Source organism: Podarcis pityusensis (assembly GCF_964106645.2).
Source record: "Podarcis pityusensis genome assembly, contig: HAP1_SCAFFOLD_997, whole genome shotgun sequence".
Lineage (NCBI taxonomy): Eukaryota > Metazoa > Chordata > Lepidosauria > Squamata > Lacertidae > Podarcis > Podarcis pityusensis.
In genome coordinates this window covers 1,895-11,541 of record NW_028293372.1, presented here as the reverse complement: position 1 = coordinate 11,541, position 9,647 = coordinate 1,895, and the positions used below count along the sequence as shown (strand labels likewise).

The following is a 9,647-nucleotide window of genomic DNA, read 5'->3' as shown; positions in this document are numbered from 1 at the left end:
TGGAAAAATACAGGGGAAAATGACATTTCTATGGGATTTTGGAGTGGAAAAATACAGGGGAAAATGGGATTTTTGGGTGGAAAAATATACCAAAAATTACATTTCTATGGGATTTTGGAGTGGAAAAATACAGGGGAAAATGGGATTTTTTGGGTGGAAAAATATACCAAAAATGACATTTCTATGGGATTTTCGAGTAGAAAAATGGGATTTTAGAGTGGAAAAATACAGGGAAAAATGACATTTCTATGGGATTTTGGAGTGGAAAAATACAAGGGAAAATGGGATTTTTGGGTGGAAAAATACAGGGGAAAATGGGATTTTTGGGTGGAAAAATATACCAAAAATGACATTTCTATGGGATTTTTGAGTGGGAAAATACAGAAATAAATGACATTTTTAATGGGATTTTTGAGTGGAAAAATCCAGGGGAAAATGGGATTTTCGAGTGGAAAAATACAGGGGAAAATGGGATTTTTTGGGTGGAAAAATCCCCCCAAAATGACATTTCTATGGGATTTTCGAGTGGGAAAATTCAGAAATAAATGACATTTCTATGGGATTTCCGAGTGGAAAAATACAGAAATAAAGGACATTTCGATGGGATTTTCGAGTGGAAAAATACAGGAAAAAATGACATTTCTATGGGATTTTGGAGTGGAAAAATACAGGGGAAAATGGGATTTTTTGGGTGGAAAAATATACCAAAAATGACATTTCTATGGGATTTTCGAGTAGAAAAAGGGGATTTTAGAGTGGAAAAATACAGGGAAAAATGACATTTCTATGGGATTTTGGAGTGGAAAAATACAGGGGAAAATGGGATTTTTGGGTGGAAAAATATACCAAAAATTACATTTCTATGGGATTTTGGAGTGGAAAAATACAGGGAAAAAAGGGATTTTCGAGTGGAAAAATACAGGGGAAAATGGGATTTTCGAGTGGGAAAATCCCCCCAAAATGACATTTCTATGGGATTTTCGAGCGGGAAAATACAGAAATAAATGACATTTTTAATGGGATTTTTGAGTGGAAAAATCCCCCCAAAATGACATTTCTATGGGATTTTCGAGCGGGAAAATTCAGAAATAAATGACATTTCTATGGGATTTTCGAGTAGAAAAATGGGATTTTAGAGTGGAAAAATACAGGGAAAAATGACATTTCTATGGGATTTTGGAGTGGAAAAATACAGGGGAAAATGGGATTTTGGGGTGGAAAAATATACCAAAAATGACATTTCTATGGGATTTTGGAGTGGAAAAATCCAGGGAAAAATGACATTTCTAGGGGAAATCCAATAGACTTACTCGGCACGAAACCCGTATAGAAGGGCATTAGTCCTCCGCTGGTGTAAATCTGATTGTTCGGCCAATAGGTGCTGGGCAGGCGCTTCCCAAAACTATACATTGGACTCCTCAGCATTTCCTATGGGAGAAAAGGCGGGTTCAGGCGCCGGGAGTTGTAGCGCGCGGCGCCTCCCTTGAACCCGGCTCCGAAAGCTGGGTTAGGAGTGGAGATTCGGATGTTTGGAACCCGGGTTCGGAAAGGTGGCGCCGGATTTGGGAGTTGTAGCGCGCGGCGCCGGGTGGATTTGAACCCGGATCTGGGCTTTGAACTCAATGCCTGGCGCCAGGCCTGGGAGTTGTAGCGCACGGCGGCGCCTGGAGTTGTAGTGCGCAGCAACCCCGGGAGTTCTAGCATGCGCCTGGCAGGTCATCTCGCTTGAACCCGGATCCAGGCCTTGAACTCGAGGCCTGGCGCCAGGCCTGGGAGTTGTAGCGCGCGGCGGCGCCGGGAGTTGTAGCGCACGGTGGCGCCGGGAGTTGTAGCGCGCAGCAACCCCGGGAGTTCTAGCATCTAGCTTGAACCAGGATCCAGGCCTTGAACTCAACGCCTGGCGCCAGGCCTGGGAGTTGTAGCGCGCAGCAAGCCCGGGAGTCATAGCATCTAGCTTGAACCCGGATCCAGTCCTGGAAATTGATACCTGGCGCCAGGCCTGGGAGTTGTAGCGCGCAGCAACCCCGGGAGTTATCGCATGCGCCTGGCAGGTCATCTCGCTTGAACCCGGATCCAGGCCTTGAACTCAATCCCTGGCGCCAGGCCTGGGAGTTGTAGTGCGCGGCGGCGCCAGGAGTTGTAGCGCACGGCGGCGCCGGGAGTTGTAGCGCGCAGCAACCCCGGGAGTTATCGCATGCGCCTGGCAGGTCATCTTGCTTGAACCCGGATCCAGGCCTTGAACTCAGTGCCTGGCGCCAGGCCTGGAAGTTGTAGCGCGCGGCGGCGCCGGGAGTTATAGCGTACGCACCTGGTTGCGGTCGAACTGGTCCATGGCGTCCTTGACCCCGGCGGTGTAGTTTTCTCCCATGATCCAGGGGAAGCGCGGGATGTAGCCGGTGTAGCCTGCGGGCGGGAAACGTAGTTTGGAGGGCGCCGGGTTGGAGCCCGCCAGGAGGAATCGAGGAAGAGGAAACTAGAATTCCCAAACTGGAAATCCCAGGAAGGAGGAAACTAGAATTCCCAGGGAGGAAAAACTAGAATTCCCAGGAAGAAATCTAGAAATTCAGGGAAGGAGGAAACTAGAATTCCCAGGAAGAAATCAGGGAGGAAACTAGAATTCCCAGGAAGGAGGAAACTAGAATTCCCAGGAAGTTCTAGAAATTCAGGGAAGGAGGAAACTAGAATTCCCAGGAAGGAAGAAACTAGAATTCCCAAACTAGAAATCCCAGGAAGGAGGAAACTAGAATTCCCAGGGAGGAAACTAGAAATCCCAGAAAGTTCTAGAAATTCAGGGAAGGAGGAAACTAGAATTCCCAGGAAGGAAAAACTAGAATTCCCAGGAAGGAATCTAGAAATTCAGGGAAGGAGGAAACTAGAATTCCCAGGAAGGAAAAACTAGAATTCCCAGGAAGATCTAGCAATTCAGGGAAGGAAACTAGAATTCCCAGGAAGATCCAGAAATTCAGGGGAGGAAACTAGAGTTCCCAGGAAGGTGGAAACTAGAATTCCCAGGTACTAATTGGGGCATTTCTGTCAGAAAACTAGAATTCCCAGGAAGGAGGGAACTAGAATTCCCAGACTAGAAATCCCAGGGAGGAAACTAGAATTCCCAGGAAGGAATCTCGAAATTCAGGGGAGGAAACTAGAATTCCCAGTAAAGAGGAAACTAGAATTCCCAGGAAAAACTAGAATTCCCAGGAAGGAGGAACTAGAATTCCCAGGAAGAAACCTAGAAATTCAGGGAAGGAGGAAACTAGAATTCCCAGTAAAGAGGAAACTAGAATTCCCAGGAAAAACTAGAATTCCCAGGAAGGAGGAACTAGAATTCCCAGGAAGAAACCTAGAAATTCAGGGAAGGAAACTAGAATTCCTGGGAAGATCTAGAAATTCAGGGAAGGAGGAAACTAGAATTCCCAGGAAAAACTAGAATTCCCAGGAAGGAGGAAACTAGAATTCCCATGGAGGAAACTAGAAATCCCAGAAAGTTCTAGAAATTCAGGGAAGGAGGAAACTAGAATTCCCAGGTACAAATTGGGGCATTTCTGCCAGAAAACTAGAATTCCCAGGAAGGAGGAAACTAGAAATCCCAGGAAGGAGGAAACTAGAATTCCCAGAAAGTTCTAGAAATTCAGGGAAGGAGGAAACTAGAATTCCCAGAAAGGAGGAAACTAGAATTCCCAGAAAGTTCTAGAAATTCAGGGGAGGAAACCAGAATTCCCAGGAAGGAGGAAACTAGAATTCCCAGGAAAAACTAGAATTCCCAGGAAGGAGGAAACTAGAATTCCCAGGGAGGAAACTAGAATTCCCAGAAAGTTCTAGAAATTCAGGGAAGGAGGAAACTAGAATTCCCAGGAAGGAAAAACTAGAATTCCCAGGAAGAAATCTAGAAATTCGGGGAAGGAGGAAACTAGAATTCCCAGGAAGTACGAAACTAGAATTCCCAGAAAGTTCTAGGAATTCAGGGAAGGAGGAAACTAGAATTCCCAGGAAGGAAAAACTAGAATTCCCAGGAAGATCTAGAAATTCAGGGAGGGAGGAAACTTGAATTCCCAGGAAAACGAAAGTATAATTCCCGTGAAATATAGTTCAGGCGCTCTTGAATTCCTGGGAAAAGTAGTTCAGGCGCCCTAGAAATCTAGAATTCCCGGGAAGGCGGAAACTAGAATTTCCAGGAAGGAGGAAACTAGAATTCCCATAAAGGAGGAAACTAGAATTCCCGGGAAGGAAAAACTACAATTCCCAGGAAGATCTAGAAATTCAGGGGAGGAAACTAGAGTTTCCAGTAAAGAGGAAACTTGAATTCCCAAACTAGAATTCCCAGGAAGGAGAAAACTAGAATTCCCAAACTAGAAATCCCAGGAAGGAGAAAACTAGAATTCCCAAACTAGAAATCCCAGGAAGGAATCTAGAAATTCAGGGAAAGAAACTAGAATTCCTGGGAAGATCTAGAAATTCAGGGATGTAGGAAACTAGAATTCCCAGTAAAGAGGAAACTAGAATTCCCAGGAAAAACTAGAATTCCCAGGAAGGAGGAACTAGAATTCCCAGGAAGGAGAAATCTAGAAATTCAGGGAAACTAGAATTCCCAGGAAGGAGGAACTAGAATTCCCAGGAAGAAACCTAGAAATTCAGGGAAGGAGGAAACTAGAATTCCCAGTAAAGAGGAAACTAGAATTCCCAGGAGAAACTAGAATTCCCAGGAAGGAGGAAACTAGAATTCCCAAACTAGAAATCCCAGGAAGGAGGAAACTAGAATTCCCAGGGAGGAAACTAGAAATCCCAGAAAGTTCTAGAAATTCAGGGAAGGAGGAAACTAGAATTCCCAGGAAGAAATCGGGGAGGAAACTAGAATTCCCAGGAAGGGAAAACTAGACTTCCCAGGAAGATCCAGAAATTCAGGGAAGGAGGAAACTAGAATTCCCAGGAAGGAGGAAACTAGAATTCCCAAACTAGAAATCCCAGGGAGGAAACTAGAATTCCCAGGAAGGAGGAACTAGAATTCCCAGGAAGAAACCTAGAAATTCAGGGAAGGAGGAAACTAGAATTCCCAGTAAAGAGGAAACTAGAATTCCCAGGAAAAACTAGAATTCCCAGGAAGGAGGAAACTAGAATTCTCAAACTAGAAATCCCAGGAAGGAGGAAACTAGAATTCCCATGGAGGAAACTAGAAATCCCAGAAAGTTCTAGAAATTCAGGGAAGGAGGAAACTAGAATTCCCAGGAAGGAAAAATTAGAATTCCCAGGAAGGAAAAACTAGAATTCCCAGGAAGATCTAGAAATTCACGGAAGTAGGAAACTAGAATTCCCAGGTACAAATTGGGGCATTTCTGCCAGAAAACTAGAATTCCCAGGAAGGAGGAAACTAGAAATCCCAGGAAGGAAAAACTAGAATTCCCAGGAAGATCCAGAAATTAAGGGAAGGAGGAAACTAGAATTCCCAGGAAGGAAAAACTAGAATTCCCAGGAAGAAATCTAGAAATTCAGGGAAGGAAACTAGAGTTCCCAGTAAAGAGGAAACTAGAATTCCCAGGAAAATCTAGAATTCCCAGGATGGAGGAAACTAGAATTCCCAGGGAGGAAACTAGAAATCCCAGAAAGTTCTAGAAATTCAGGGGAGGAAACTATAATTCCCAGGGAGGAAAAACTAGAATTCCCAGGAAGAAATCTAGAAATTCAGGGGAGGAAACTAGAGTTCCCAGGAAGGAGGAAACTAGAATTCCCAAACTAGAAATCCCAGGAAGGAGGAAACTAGAATTCCCAGGAAGAAGGAAACTAGAATTCCCAGGAAGGAGGAAACTAGAATTCCCAGGAAGGAGGAAACTAGAATTCCCAGGAAGATCCAGAAATTCAGGGGAGGAAACTAGAATTCCCAGGAAAAACTAGAGTTCCCAGGAAGGAGGAAACTAGAATTCCCAAACTAGAAATCCCAGGAAGGAGGAAACTAGAATTCCCAGGAAGGAGGTAACTAGAATTCCCAGGAAGATCCAGAAATTCAGGGGAGGAAACTAGAGTTCCCAGGAAGGAGGAAACTAGAATTCCCAGGTGCAAACTGGGGCATTTCTGCCAGAAAACTGGAATTCCCAGGAAGGAGGAAACTAGAATTCCCAGGAAGAAGGAAACTAGAATTCCCAGGAAGGAGGAAACTAGAATTCCCAGGAAGATCCAGAAATTCAGGGGAGGAAACTAGAGTTCCCAGGAAGGAGGAAACTAGAATTCCCAAACTAGAAATCCCAGGAAGGAGGAAACTAGAATTCCCAGGAAGATCCAGAAATTCAGGGAAGGAGGAAACTAGAATTCCCAGGAAGGAGGAAACTAGAATTCCCAGGAAGGAGGAAACTAGAATTCCCAGGTGCAAATTGGGGCATTTCTGCCAGAAAACTAGAATTCCCAGGAAGAGGAAACTAGAATTCCCAGGAAGGAGAAATCCAGATAATCTAATGGGAAATCTAGAAGTCCCCGCAAGGAGAAATCTAGAAATCCCTGCCAGAAATCTAAAAATCTAGAGAGAAATCTGGAAATCCCTGCAAGGAGAAATCTAGAAATCCCTGCTAGAAATCTGGAAATCTCTTGAAATCTAGAAATCCCTGCAAGGAGAAATCTAGAAATCCTGGAAGGAGAACATCCCCACAAGGAGAAATCCCTGGAAGGAAGGAGAGATCTAGAAATCTCTGCCAGAAATATAGAAATCTCTGGAAATCTAGAAATCCCCGCAAGGAGAAATCTAGAAATCCTTGCCAGGAATCTAAAAATCTAGAGTGAAATCTAGAAATCCCTGCAAGGAGAAATCTAGAAATCCGTGCCAGGAATCTAAAAATCTAGAGTGAAATCTAGAAATCCCTGCAAGGAGAAATCTAGAAATCTGTGCCAGAAATCTAAAAATCTAGAGTGAAATCTAGAAATCCCCGCAAGGAGAAATCTAGAAATCCCTGCCAGGAATCTAGAAATCCCCACAAGGAGAAATCTAGAAATCCCTACTAGAAATCTAGAAATCCCCGAAAGGAGAAATCTAGAAATCCCTACTAGAAATCCCTGCAAGGAGAAATCTAGAAATCCGTGCCAGAAATCTTGAAATCTAGAGTGAAATCTAGAAATCCCCGCAAGGAGAAATCTAGAAATCCCTGCCAGGAATCTAAAAATCTAGAGAGAAATCTGGAAATCCGTGCAAGGAGAAATCTAGAAATCCTGGAGGGTGAACATCCCCACAAGGAGAAATCCCTGGAAGGAGAGATCTAGAAATCCCTACTAGAAATCTGGAAATCCCTGCAAGGAGAAATCTAGAAATCCTGGAAGGAGAACATCCCCAGAAGGAGAAATCCCTGGAAGGAAGGAGAGATCTAGAAATCTCTGCCAGAAATATAGAAATCTCTGGAAATCTAGAAATCCCTGCAAGGAGAAATCTAGAAATCCCTGCCAGGAATCAAAAAATCTAGAGGGAAATCTGGAAATCCCTGCAAGGAGAAATCTAGAAATCCGTGCCAGAAATCTAAAAATCTAGAGTGAAATCTGGAAATCCCTGCAAGGAGAAATCTAGAAATCCGTGCCAGAAATCTAAAAATCTAGAGTGAAATCTGGAAATCCCTGCAAGGAGAAATCTAGAAATCCCTGCCAGGAATCTAAAAATCTAGAGTGAAATCTAGAAATCCCTGCAAGGAGAAATCTAGAAATCCCCGCAAGGAGAAATCTAGAAATCCCCACTAGAAATCTAGAAATCCCCGAAAGGAGAAATCTAGAAATCCGTGCCAGAAATCTAAAAATCTAGAGTGAAATCTGGAAATCCCTGCAAGGAGAAATCTAGAAATCCCTTCCAGAAATCTAAAAATCTAGAGGGAAATCTGGAAATCCCCGCAAGGAGAAATCTAGAAACCCAAACTAGAAATCTAAAAAACCCTGCAAGGAGAAATCTAGAAATCCCTACTAGAAATCTAGAAATCTCTTGAAATCTAGAAATCCCCGCAAGGAGAAATCTAGAAACCCAAACTTGAAATCTAGAAATCCCTGCAGGAGAAATCTAGAAATCCTGGAGGGAGTACATTCCCACAAGGAGAAATCCCTGGAAGGAGAGATCTAGAAATCCCTACTAGAAATCTAGAAATCCCCGCAAGGAGAAATCCCTGGAAGGAGAGATCTAGAAATCTCTACTAGAAATCTAGAAATCCGTGCCAGAAATCTAAAAATCTAGAGTGAAATCTGGAAATCCCTGGAAGGAGAGATCTAGAAATCCCTACTAGAAATCTAGAAATCCCTGGAAGGAGAGATCTAGAAATCCCTACTAGAAATCTAGAAATCCCTACTAGAAATCTAGAAATCCCTGGAAGGAGAGATCTAGAAATCCCTACTAGAAATCCCTGGAAGGAGAGATCTAGAAATCCCTGCTAGAAATCTCTTGAAATCTAGAAATCCCAGCAAGGAGAAATCTAGAAATCCTGGAGGGAGAACATCCCCACAAGGAGAAATCCCTGGAAGGAGAGATCTAGAAATCCCTACTAGAAATCCCCGCAAGGAGAAATCTAGAAATCCCTACTAGAAATCTAGAAATCCCTACTAGAAATCTAGAAATCCCTGGAAGGAGAGATCTAGAAATCCCTACTAGAAATCCCTGGAAGGAGAAATCTAGAAATCCCTGCTAGAAATCTCTTGAAATCTAGAAATCCCCCGCAAGGAGAAATCTAGAAATCCCTACTAGAAATCTAGAAATCCCTGCAAGGAGAAATCTAGAAATCCTGGAAGGAGAACATCCCCACAAGGAGAAATCCCTGGAAGGAAGGAGAGATCTAGAAATCTCTGCCAGAAATATAGAAATCTCTGGAAATCTAGAAATCCCTGCAAGGAGAAATCTAGAAATCCGTGCCAGAAATCTAGAAATCTCTTGAAATCTAGAAATCCCTGCAAGGAGAAATCTAGAAATCCGTGCCAGAAATCTAAAAATCTAGAGTGAAATCTGGAAATCCCTGCAAGGAGAAATCTAGAAATCCGTGCCAGAAATCTAAAAATCTAGAGTGAAATCTGGAAATCTCCGCAAGGAGAAATCTAGAAATCCTTCCAAGAAATCTAGAAATCCCTGCAAGGAGAAATCTAGGAAATTTCTGGTTGGGGGTGTGTCTTCTGGAGGAAGTGGGCGGGGCTTCTGGAGGAAGGGGCGGGGCCCCGGAAATGGCCTTCCTCTGGACCAGGTTGGGGACGTCCATCTTGGGGGTGCGGTCAAAGCGGCAGATGTCCGTCGTCGTCTCGGTGGGCGGAGGGAGGGGCGTGGCCTCGATCCGGGTCTGGGGGCGGAGTCAAAGAGAGGGGAGGAGTCAGCGAGAGGGAAGCTCCGCCCTCCCCGGATTTCCCCACAAGGAGAAATCTAGAAATTTCCGAAAAGAGAAATCTAGAAATTTCTGAAAGGAGAAATCTAGAAATTTCCGAAAAGAGAAATCTAGAAATTTCCGAAAGGAGAAATCTAGAAATTTCCGAAAGGAGAAATCTAGAAATTTCTGAAAGGAGAAATCTAGAAATTTCCGAAAAGAGAAATCTAGAAATTTCTGAAAGGGGAAATCTAGAAATTTCCGAAAAGAGAAATCTAGAAATTTCTGAAAGGAGAAATCTAGAAATTTCTGAAAGGAGAAATCTAGAAATTTCCGAAAAGAGAAATCTAGAAATTTCTGAAA

General features: G+C 43.5%; 1 long non-coding RNA gene and 1 pseudogene across 2 annotated transcripts; one reads left to right on the top strand and one right to left on the bottom strand.

Moving 5' to 3' along the window:
• The first annotated feature begins 22 nt into the window (after positions 1–22).
• Positions 23–923, top strand: LOC308469012. Its single transcript, XR_013981970.1, has 2 exons — positions 23–691; positions 801–923. It is a non-coding gene; the product is annotated as an uncharacterized lncRNA (long non-coding RNA).
• Positions 924–1,242: 319 nt separating this feature from the next.
• Positions 1,243–9,263, bottom strand: LOC308469011 (ciliary microtubule inner protein 2A pseudogene; annotated as a pseudogene). The gene is made up of 3 exons (XR_013991590.1): positions 9,147–9,263; positions 2,309–2,404; positions 1,243–1,428 (listed from the first exon to the last, which is right to left on the bottom strand). The product of XR_013991590.1 is annotated as a ciliary microtubule inner protein 2A pseudogene (transcript).
• Positions 9,264–9,647: the final 384 nt, after the last annotated feature.